Genomic DNA, 11,998 nt, shown 5'->3' on the forward strand with positions numbered 1-11,998 from the left:
TGTTTGGACGATCATCAGGTCACCTACCAAGACTCGTCACTTAAAACAATATCTGAAAAAACATCATACGGAAAAAACTAACTAAGGGAACCGAGTGCCAAGAAAAAGTGACCAAACAACAAAACAAAAAAACATGTCAAAAACAATCACAGAAATTGGTCAAAAACTTACAGCTTTCTCCTTTACGTACTTCTTATAAATTTTTCCATCGTGTATGCATCCAGATTTTCTCCGCTTCTTCTTCACCAATTCTCTTTTTGTCCAGTAGAAAGATAGTAAAAATCCTTCCTAAAAACAATCTTTTCAATTCCCTCGGAGAAATAACAACATTTTTAAAAACAAGCAAATTGCGTGAGTCCCATAAAACCTCTTTAAAAACAGAAAAAAGAATCCAATTAGTACGTGTATCTTCCTTTTTACTAAGATCTTGACCAATAAAAACTTTCTCAAAAGAAAAACTGTTATATCCAGTGAGTTGGATTAAAAACTTCTTTAAAAACATAAAAAATTCTTTTGCATAAAAACAGTCCCAATAAAGGTGCACTAAGTCTTCTCTACCTCCACAACCCTCTCTTGGGCATCTGTCACTTATTCTCAAACCTCTTCCATTTAAAAAAGATCGGGTTGGGAGGCAGCCATGAAAGGACATCCAACTAACGTCTTTTTGTCTGTTTGATAGTCCAATAACTTTAAAAAACTTCCAAATCTTCACAGACTGAGCATTAGTGCAGAATGGTACTTCATATAATCTCTCATTTTTCCTTATTTCTTGTTCTATTTTCTTTTTATCAGGTTCACCTAAAGAGCTCAAACCAAATTGATCATTGAAAGACCTGAGGAGCACATAGAAGGTAGGTATCACATGTGCTATGGGTCTCCTCAAATCCCTCTCACACCAGCCCCATTTGGAAAACAACCATCCTGCAAGGTATTTACTCATGTCTGCCGCCCTATTATTGCACTGTATCAATTTAAAAATTAAAAGAAAATAGTGCACCTTTAAAAACAGATCAATGTTTGTAAAGTTATATCCGCCCAAATTCATACTCTTCATCACTTCTTCTCTTCTCATTTTCTCCATCTTAGACCCCCAGAAGAACACAAAAAGCTTCCTTGTGACTCTCCTAGTCCATAACTTCCCTGGAGGAAGCACCATAGCCGTATACAAGAGAAGCGGTAGGATTACAGACTTAATGATAAGAACTTTCCCTTTAAGTGACAAGTTCCTTAACCTCCAGAAGGATAGCTTCTTCTCAATTTTACTGTCCAAAGTCTCATAACTTTTCTTTCCTTTGAGGTCTTTATCAAATATCACTCCTAGCACTTCAATGTCTTCTTTTTCCTTAACACCATCCACTACTATATTCTCTTGGTTCCCAAAACTGCATAATTGGCACTTCCCCCAGTTCACATTCATCCCAGCCACACAACAAAAAATCCTCACATGCAAATTTACTCTGTTGAGATCTGCTTGGGATGTACAAGTAAAAACCACATCGTCCATATAACTTAAAACCTTTAACTTACTACCATCACTACCTGGAATAAAAACACCACTCACATATTTATCTTTCTGCACATTCTTCAACAGGCCCTCTATAACGCATATAAACAGAATTGGGGAGAGTGGGCATCCCTGTCTGACTCCAGACAAGACATTAAAAGCAGGCCCCACATGCCCATTTACTAAAATCTGACTTGTCACCCCATGATAAAAACTCATAATAACAGATAATAACTTTTCTGGAATACCTAAGTGTTTTAAAGCAATGAACATAAAATCATGTGCAACCTTATCATAAGCCTTTTCGAAATCTATGGACTCAACAAACAGTGCATTCTTGTTAAAGTTACTGTAATAAATAGAGTCTCTTAAAAGCAATAAATTATCTGTTATTTTTCTTTTCGGTACTGCACAAACTTGGTATTCTCCCACAAGGTGGTCCACTACATCACTCAGTCTATTAGCCACAATCTTAGCAATTATCTTGTAGTCACAATTTAATAAAGTTATAGGTCTCCAATTTTTAAGATCTCTGCCATCACCTTTTTTATGAATTAATGTTATGACCCCTTTCTTCATAGATTCAGCTAAAACACCTGAGTTAAAAACATATTGCACCACCCGTGTAAACTCTTTACTTAAAATATTCCAGAACGCGGAATAAAACTCAGCGGGGAGACCATCACAGCCTGGTGTCTTCCCTTTGGCCATCTTATCCAGGGCCTGCTTGATCTCCCCTTCACTAACATCATCAATCAAAAAATCTACTTTTTCAACAGGAACATTATTCTCCAAAATATTACAATAATCATTCATCTCCGTCTCACTGGCTCTGCTCTTATTACTAAAGAGTGTCTCATAAAATCTGCCAATCTCCTTCACCATCTCCTCTCCAAAAACTTCCCCCGTAGGGGTAAAAACAGATTTAAAAACACCTTTAGCATTAAAACATTTTTTAAAGAAATACCGTGTACACTGCTCATTTTCTTCTAGGTGCTGCACTTTAGACTTATATACAATATTCCTTCCCTTTTCCAACAACCTTTTTTTCATCTCCCCCTTCACCTTAACAATCTCATCCTCCACCTCCACACCAACACGTTTAAACTTATAGAGAGTCTCTAACCGGGATACAAGCCTTTCATCACTCCTCCTCTTCTCTTGTGCTCTCTTTATGCAAAACATCTTAAAGAAATTAGAAAACTCTCCTTTAGCCCATTCCCACCACACTAAGACATTACTAAAATCAGGTTGTTTAGAAACACAGGATAAAAACACATGATTAAAACCAGCCATTACTTCCTCATCTTCCAATAGACTTACATTTAATTTCCAGAGCCCCCTCCCAAAATGAAGGGACTCTGTGACACTTATCTCAGCCGACACCATCTTGTGGTCTGAGAAAGTTGACATCATTTGATTGCACCGGACCACCTTAATCCCATCAGAGACCAGGATGTAATCGATCCGGGATTTACAGCGGCCACTATCTGATATGTACGTATATCTTTCATCAGTGCTAACCATCAGTCCAACATCAGTAAAATGCAAGTCTTGAATAATTTGATTTAAAACATTGGAAGTAATATCAGTTCTAACCTCAGCAGAGCTCTCACGATCATTGACGGATCTAATGCAGTTAAAATCGCCAACAATAATAGTATCTTCACGACCAGGGATAAAAAACTTAAGGGACTCTAAAAAAGACAAACGTGCTTGTTTTTCTGCTGGAGCATACACATTAAAAATTCTCATCCTCTGGCCCAAAACCTCAAAAATTAAAACCATACAACGACCAGGTACTAAAGTTTGGCAATTTAAAACTTTAATGTCCCTGTTTCGCAATAAAATCCCAACACCTTCATTTTTGTTTTCTGCACATGTGGACCAGAAGGACTGCCCACACTTCCACTCATTTGCATAAGGTGCTGACTTTATTGCACACTCCTGTAAACATATCACATCACTTCTAACATTCTCAAGAATATCAAAAATTGCAGCTCTCCTAATTTCAGACTCAATACTTCTTACATTAATAGTTGTTACAACCAAAGTCATAATAACTAGGAAAAGAAAACCAAATGCTTTAAAATCCATCTTAACTTAGAAATTAACATTTTGGCCTTCAACTTTCCTATGTAAACTTGCAAAACAATCAGGCGACCCTATGTTAGAGTCCCTGTCTATTTCATTATCACTACCAAGAACAAGGGCTTCCTGATCCTCAGACCAGCTCCCTGTCTTACACCTTTTATTCACAACCTGCACATCCTCATCTTCCTCCTCCTCTTCTTCCTTACTGCGAGAAACTCTCTGACCAGGTGTTAGAGATCTCTGAGATGACCCAACAACTTCCATTCCCTCCTCCTCCCCCACAATTGGGTTTGGACATTCAATATCATCCATAGCCTCTTCACTAGAAAGAACATCACCATACACTGTCTCAATTTTCTCCACCACTTTCACTTTTTTTGCTTTTTTCTTTTTCACCAAGGTAAATTCACCTCCCACACCTGTCTCCTCACCAGTCACAGCAGTGGAAACACCCTCCTCCCCTGACCTCTCCTGAGTGCTAATGTGCTCCACTATCACAGAACTTTCCTCAGCCACCTGTGCCACATTAACACTCACACTCACACTCTCACCAACTCCAGGAACAAACCTCCCTCCCCCTTTTTCTCTTTGTTCTCCTCTATTCCCAGCTGCATCAGCATAACTTCTCTTCTTTTTATACCACATATCACAGCCTCTTGCCAAATGTTCCTCACTTCCACAGATATCACATGTCTTCTTCTCTGTACAAATACTTGCTTCATGACCAGTTTTCCCACAATTTCTGCAACATTCTCCTTTCTCAGGGCAATAATCCTGCACATGGCCATAGGCATGGCACTTTCTACAATATTGCAACTGGCCTTCATAAAAGCAGAAACCTCTCTCTCCTCCGATAGAAAACACCTGTGGTATGCTCTTCCTTCCATCTTGCATTCCTTCATCTTTTTTAAATTTTACAATAAACTTTCTCTTACAATTAAAGTACCCAAACTTGTTCTTAAGTCTTCCTATAAATTTCACTTCCTCGCAATACCGGAACAAAAAGTTTGTAACCATTTCATCAGAAACCTTAAGATTATACATGTGGACAATTACTACCTTTGTTGTATTCATAAATAACGGTTCCACTTTAATCTTCTTCATTATAGCAGGCTCACTTTTCCTCTTCATTTCTTCAAGATCCATATAGACTCTCTGGCAAATCTCAGAACCACAAAAAGTAATATCATAAATTCCTTGCCTAGGAAAATCCTGTATAGCCAATACATTCCATACCTGTAGGTAATCAAGCTTGCGAAGAATCTCCACAACGATTTGGTCAAGTCCGATCGTCCCCCGGTGCTCGCCAGGAACGTAGATCCGCACCGTGTCCTCAAGTTCACGCGCCTTCTCGCTCATTTTTGCAGGTAAAACCCACGATCGCAGCTCAGCAACAATCCAGGGCCCCCCGTAAAGAGGGCCCCGATCACCACTCCTTTCAACCCAAACCACGCACAGAAATCCACACGTGATCTTAGCCAAAAGGCCGAGAAGCGATAACCGTGAAAGGGGCGGGCCCAACAAGGTCCCCTTCATGGGCACTATCACTGCTTGCTGTCAGGGAGGCTGCCAGACAATTTCCCATGCACACTCTGGGCTGGGGGGCAGTCAACCACCAGTACACACAGCAGAACCTAAACCCATACCATTATTGCTAAGCAGCAAGACAGGGGCCCATTGCACTCCCACGGGGCCTTTTTAAATGCAATCCATAAACCGGATTTGCCAGGAACCCTTCTTACTCCTCCTACTTGCATGTGACACTGGGCTTAGGATCTGCATAGGAAACACACACACAAGCACACACCTACCTTTGTTGCCTGCAGATGCCTCCTTGGCTGTCCCCAAACGGTATCAAACCAACACCCACGGGAAGCTGTAAGCATAGAGGACATGCCTGCACCCTATTGGACTTACTTGTGTGGGTTAAATCCGGGTTATTTGACAACCTATGGCGGTGATGGTTCTGCTCAGGCAGAGCAGTGCTGATGCTCCTCATAAAGCTGTCGCTGCTGTGAAGGTTCTAGGCGACATCACAATCCCTATGGTTACATACACAACAAAGCTGGGTTGTTGTTGTTTACACTCTGCAAGGCCTGTGGAAGTGAGTGACATCATAGCACTGTAGTTCTAAGGGTTCTAGATGGATGCAACAATCTCCTGTTGCTTCTATGAAGGCCATAATAGACGACATCACCAACCAGCTCCATAGTCACATACACAGCAAAGGTGAGATGTTGTTTACACCTAGTGATGTCAGTGGTATTGAGTGACATCACAGCACAGTGCTAAAGCTCCTGGGCCTGGACACAGCAGCGGCTGCAATATCTCAACAGAGAATACGTTTATATATATATGTGTGTGTGTGCGCGTATATATATATATATATATGTATATATATATATATCTATATTTCTCCGACGAAATCACTTTTAAACCCATTTCCACCTTTTTTTCCCTTCTCTTCCTCTTACTTTTTTTTCACGTTTTTTTACGTTTTTCTCCTTTTCGCCTCTTTTCTGGGCGTATTATTCTTCTTTTTCTTCTTTTTTTTCGTCTAATGCATACCCTATCAGTGCAGCAATGCTTATTCAATACCGCCAGCAGATGGAGACACTGGGGGATAATTTTCTGAGGATTTATACTGATTTTTCCTGTCTGAATTTGTCGCACAGAAAGTTGCAGGCCAAATATGTGTGACATTTCTGCGACTTTAGCTTCTAGAGCATTTTTACAACATTATACATAGGTGCTGAATACATAAAAAGCGACTGTTCAGCGACAGACAAGTCGCATCGGCTGAAAGTAGGCCAGAATGTCAGTCCATGTTGGAGCAGGTTTAGATACAGTCTAAAGCATAGATCTCAAAGTCTGTGCACAGAATTTAGCAAGGGCCTCGCACCTTCTGATGCATTAGGTAGGTGCACAATAGCATAGCCTAACCCTCTGTACTTTGGTCTATATTGATGCGGGACATAGACAGCCAGCTGATGACCAATCCATTAGTGCAATGGATGGCTGGAAGCATCTGTCTTTGCCTTTGCAATACCACAGAAGCAATGCATGGTCAATGTACAGCAATGACACACCTGTGTGAACAGCCAGGAGCCCCCCCCCATGTTATGTTACATAGTTACATAGTACGGTCGAAAAAAGACATATGTCCATCAAGTTCAACCAGGGAATTAAGGGGTAGGGGTGTGGCGCGATATTGGGGAAGGGATGAGATTTTATATTTCTTCATAAGCATTAATCTTATTTTGTCAATTAGGAACATTCAGCACCCACCCGCTATAAGGCAGCTGCCTATCATGTCATGCCCTACCTACCTGCACAGGTGTGCTGGCTGCTCAGATGATCCAATTAAGGAGGCCATTTAGTCAGCAGCAGCAGAAGTCCTGTGCCTGGACGCTCCAACAGCGGCCAGAAACAAGCAGAAGCAGCAGCAGCAGCAGCAGCACCACCTTTTGTTTTTTGGCTGCAGCAGCAGCAGCAAGGCCCACAGGGCTGGCTAGCCAGCAAGCAGGTAGCAATGAAAGTAGGAATCTTTCTTTTTAACCCTGTAAGGGGGTGGTGCACTGTACCCGAAGATACTGCCATATCGGATCAATGCATAGGGCGACGGAAGCAAGCTTCGAAATTGGCCCCCGTTCTCAAAAATCCATTTAATATATGGTCCCCAGATAGGGGATGTATCAGATATTAAACTGATAAGAACAGATTTTTTTTTTTTTTTTGATTGAAAGAGCTTTATTTTCCGTTCAGTCATTACAAGTCGTACAATAAATTACAGTCACACAAAGCATGATAGTACAATACACAGCAAAGGTTCCCTAAGCTATACATCGCACACCATGCTACTCTAACATTCAGCTCAATCCTGCAATATAAAGGCACAAGAGATCAAACAAAAACCAAATAATACAATCTGTGATCGGGGTAGGGGTGTGGGCGACTATGTGGGGGTAGGGAGGGGGCGGATCACAGGGCCAAACTGTTGGGCTGTATCTTCAGGGAGACATGGGAGAAGGAGAGGGGTCTTCACTCCTCTTCTTCCTCATCAACGGCCGAGCTGTCCAAGATGGAATAGTCTCTAAGCAGGTTCTTGATGAACCTGCGGCAGTCCCGGACGGACATGTTTTCCCTGTTGATCACGAGGCGGTTCCTGGCAAGCCACACTGCGTCCTTAAAACAGTTCATAAGGCGCCAGGCCTCCTGGATGGCCTCCACGTCGTGGGTCCCAGGGAACAGGCCGTAAAGCACCGAATGGTACGATAGGCAGCTCCTGGGCACTGAGTCTCTGAGTTCCTGTTCTAGGGCGTCCAACAGACCCTGTGCAAAGGGGCACTGCCAAAACACGTGGAAAGATGTTTCCTCCACGTAGGGGCAACGGGGGCAGTACCGGGTCTTGCACAGGTTGCGGGCATGCATGAATGACCTGAGAGAGAGACCTCCCATGACGGCCATCCACGACAAGTCCTTGTGTCCATTGGTAAGCCGCTTTGAGGCCACATTGTTCCAAACTGTCTCTGCAGTGGCTTCGGGGAGTCCCGGAACCAGCTCGGTCGAGTCCTTAGCTCGGATGAGCTTGTGGATTGTCTTTGGCTTCCATAGGTCTGGTTTCAGTCCTTCCAGCTGGTGCTCCCTCACAAACCGGACAACATCCCCATAGAACCAGGGAGTGTTCCAGTTGTAAGGGATGGAGCTGTCCCACTTGTCCCAGCCCAGCTGTCTCCAGAGGGGCATGAGAAGCAAGCGAGACATGGACCTGCCCGCTGAGCCAGTCTTTTCTACAAGAGTCCGCTGCACCGTGACACATGCAAAGGAGGCCCTCAGCAGAGCGGGGATGTCGGGTATTCCCTTCCCACCCTTGCGGGGTTCCTTGTACATCACGGTCCTCTTGACTCTGTCCATTTTGCCCCAGACGAAGCCAAACACTGTCCGGGTGATGGCCTTGCAAACGGTGGTATGGGGAGGCCAGGCCTGTGCGGTATATTGGAGCACAGGCAAAACTTCACTCCGCAGGACAAGTGCCTTGCCTTCCATCGTGAGCTTTCTGGAGCTCCACAGTCCGATCTTCGAGTTTATCCTTCCTAGTCGGTCTTGCCAAGACTTAAGGGCCGCTCCTTCCTTCCCGAACCAGACTCCAAGAATTTGAATGAAGTCCGGCTTAACGGCAAAGGGGAAGGGGGCGGAAGAAGCCAGGTGCCATTCCCCGAAGAGCATGGCCTCCGACTTCCCGCAGTTGACTTTTGCCCCCGAAGCTCTGCCGAAGTCCTCGCAGGTCTGGACGAGTGCAGTCACCGAACGCTGGTCAGCGCAGAAGACGGTCACGTCGTCCATGTAGAGCGAGCACTTGACCTCGTGGCGATCTGGTCCTGGTGCGGTGATCCCTCTGATCTCTCCATTCTGCCGGATAGTCTCAGCGAAGAGCTCTATAACACAAACAAAAAGGAGAGGTGAAAGAGGGCAGCCTTGTCTAACCCCTGAAAGAATAGAAAAGGGGTCAGTCTTCCAGCCGTTCACCAACACCGTGCTGTAAATGTCAAAATACATAACGTTAACAAAAGAGCAAAACATCTTCCCCAGACCCAGCCTGCGCAAAACCCTGTCCATGAATGCGTGGGAGACACGGTCGAACGCCTTCTCCTGATCTAAGCTGACCAGGGCGGCGCGGCCCCCGCGGTCCTGGATGTAATGGACCGTGTCTCTCACAAGGGCAAGGCTGTCGGCAATCCTGCGGCCAGGAATGCTGCAGGTCTGGTCCGGATGGACGATCTGCCCCATGACAGGTTTCAGCCTGTTGGCCAGCACCTTGGCGAGGATCTTGTAGTCCACGTTCAGGAGAGAGATGGGACGCCAGTTTTTCAGGTCACATCTCTCCCCCTTCCGCTTATACAAGATCGTGATCATCCCTTCCCTCAACGACGGAGGCATTCTGCCCCCCACCACCATCTCCTCGTACACCTCCAACAGGTCCGGACAGATCAGGTCACCCAGCGCTACGTAGAGCTCGGCCGGGAGACCGTCACTGCCCGGGGTCTTGCCGGGCTTAAAGGATTTAGCGGCAGAGAGCAGCTCCCCCACCGTCAAGGGATCGTCCATAGCCGCTGCACCTGCGGGATCAACAACGTTAGTGACACCTGACAGGAACCTCTCGGCGGCTTCGGGGTCGGATGACTTGGGGGCGTAGAGGTTGCTGTAGAAGTCGTGGACGACCCCCATCACTTCCTCCTTGCCGCTCCTCATGTGTCCGGTCTCATCTCGTAGCTCAGTCAGGGGCGTGTGGCCGGCATGGAGCTTCCTGAAAAAGAAAGAGTTACATTTCTCACCCTTCTCCAGGTTCTCCACCTTGGAACGAAAGACGATTCGCTTGGATTCCTCCTCAAAGTGCCTTTTCAAGCTCTTTTTGGTCTCTTCCAGCTCCTCCCTGACGTCCCAGCCACACTGGAGCAGGTCCTGCAGGGACCGCAGCTCGCGCTGCAGTTTCCTCAAGTCCCACTTCTTCGCACACGCCTGTTGTCTGCCTTTTGCCTGAAAGAAACAACGGAATTCGACTTTAACATATTCCCACCAATCGCTGATGCACTTGAACAGACATTTGTCATTTCGCCATACAAGGTACGCATCCCTAAGTTCCTCCATGACCTCCCTCTGCTCCAACAGGGCACAATTCAACTTCCAGGAGCCTGGGCCAGGTGGGAATCCATGGCCCAGAGTCCCCCGGAATCGAATGGCCCTGTGATCAGAGAAGAAGCAGGGGACCATAGAGTACGACACCTTTCTGACTGCTCTCGAAGTGAAGATGAAGTCTATCCGAGAACGGAGCGAACCATCGGGGCGGCTCCACGTATAGTTTACGGAGCCGTTCCCGATGGACCCGACAACGTCCTGCAAGGATACCTCCGTCACCATCTCAATCAGCAGTTTAGACGTCACGTCCAGGTTGGCGGATGTGCCAGAACTGCGCCCGTCCACCTCAATGGGGCAGTTGAAGTCACCACCCAACACTACTGCCCTAGTGGTGGCGAGTTCACAACAAGGTGAGATGTTGTTTACACCTAGTGATGTCAGTGGTATTGAGTGACATCACAGCACAGTGCTAAAGCTCCTGGGCCTGGACACAGCAGCGGCTGCAATATCTCAACGGAGAACACGTTTATATATATATGTGTGTGTGTGCGCGTATATATATATATATATATATATATATATATATATATATATATATATATATATATTTCTCCGCCGAAATCACTTTTAAACCCATTTCCACCTTTTTTTCCCTTCTCTTCCTCTTACTTTTTTTTCACGTTTTTTTACGTTTTTCTCCTTTTCGCCTCTTTTCTGGGCGTATTATTCTTCTTTTTCTTCTTTTTTTTCGTCTAATGCATACCCTATCAGTGCAGCAATGCTTATTCAATACCGCCAGCAGATGGAGACACTGGGGGATAATTTTCTGAGGATTTATACTGATTTTTCCTGTCTGAATTTGTCGCACAGAAAGTTGCAGGCCAAATATGTGTGACATTTCTGCGACTTTAGCTTCTAGAGCATTTTTACAACATTATACATAGGTGCTGAATACATAAAAAGCGACTGTTCAGCGACAGACAAGTCGCATCGGCTGAAAGTAGGCCAGAATGTCAGTCCATGTTGGAGCAGGTTTAGATACAGTCTAAAGCATAGATCTCAAAGTCTGTGCACAGAATTTAGCAAGGGCCTCACACCTTCAGATGCATTAGGTAGGTGCACAATAGCATAGCCTAACCCTCTGTACTTTGGTCTATATTGATGCGGGACATAGACAGCCAGCTGATGACCAATCCATTAGTGCAATGGATGGCTGGAAGCATTTGTCTTTGCCTTTGCAATACCACAGAAGCAATGCATGGTCAATGTACAGCAATGACACACCTGTGTGAACAGCCAGGAGACCCCCCATGTTATGTTACATAGTTACATAGTTAGTACGGTCGAAAAAAGACATATGTCCATCAAGTTCAACCAGGGAATTAAGGGGTAGGGGTGTGGCGCGATATTGGGGAAGGGATGAGATTTTATATTTCTTCATAAGCATTAATCTTATTTTGTCAATTAGGAACATTCAGCACCCACCCGCTATAAGGCAGCTGCCTATCATGTCATGCCCTACCTACCTGCACAGGTGTGCTGGCTGCTCAGATGATCCAATTAAGGAGGCCATTTAGTCAGCAGCAGCAGAAGTCCTGTGCCTGGACGCTCCAACAGCGGCCAGACACAAGCAGAAGCAGAAGCAGCAGCAGCAACACCTTTTGTTTTTTGGCTGCAGCAGCAGCAAGGCCCACAGGGCTGGCTAGCTGGCTAGCCAGCAAGCAGGTAGCAATGAAAGTAGGAATCTTTCTTTTTAACCCTGTAAGG

General features: G+C 45.0%; 1 non-coding gene across 1 annotated transcript; it reads right to left on the reverse strand.

The window, feature by feature from the left end:
- Window positions 1-7,166: 7,166 nt before the first annotated feature.
- LOC130324172 (U2 spliceosomal RNA) lies at window positions 7,167-7,350 on the reverse strand. The gene has a single exon (XR_008869259.1). It is a non-coding gene; the product is annotated as a U2 spliceosomal RNA (small nuclear RNA).
- Window positions 7,351-11,998: the final 4,648 nt, after the last annotated feature.

Source organism: Hyla sarda, unplaced genomic scaffold (assembly GCF_029499605.1).
Source record: "Hyla sarda isolate aHylSar1 unplaced genomic scaffold, aHylSar1.hap1 scaffold_26, whole genome shotgun sequence".
In the NCBI taxonomy this organism is placed as follows: Eukaryota; Metazoa; Chordata; class Amphibia; order Anura; family Hylidae; genus Hyla; species Hyla sarda.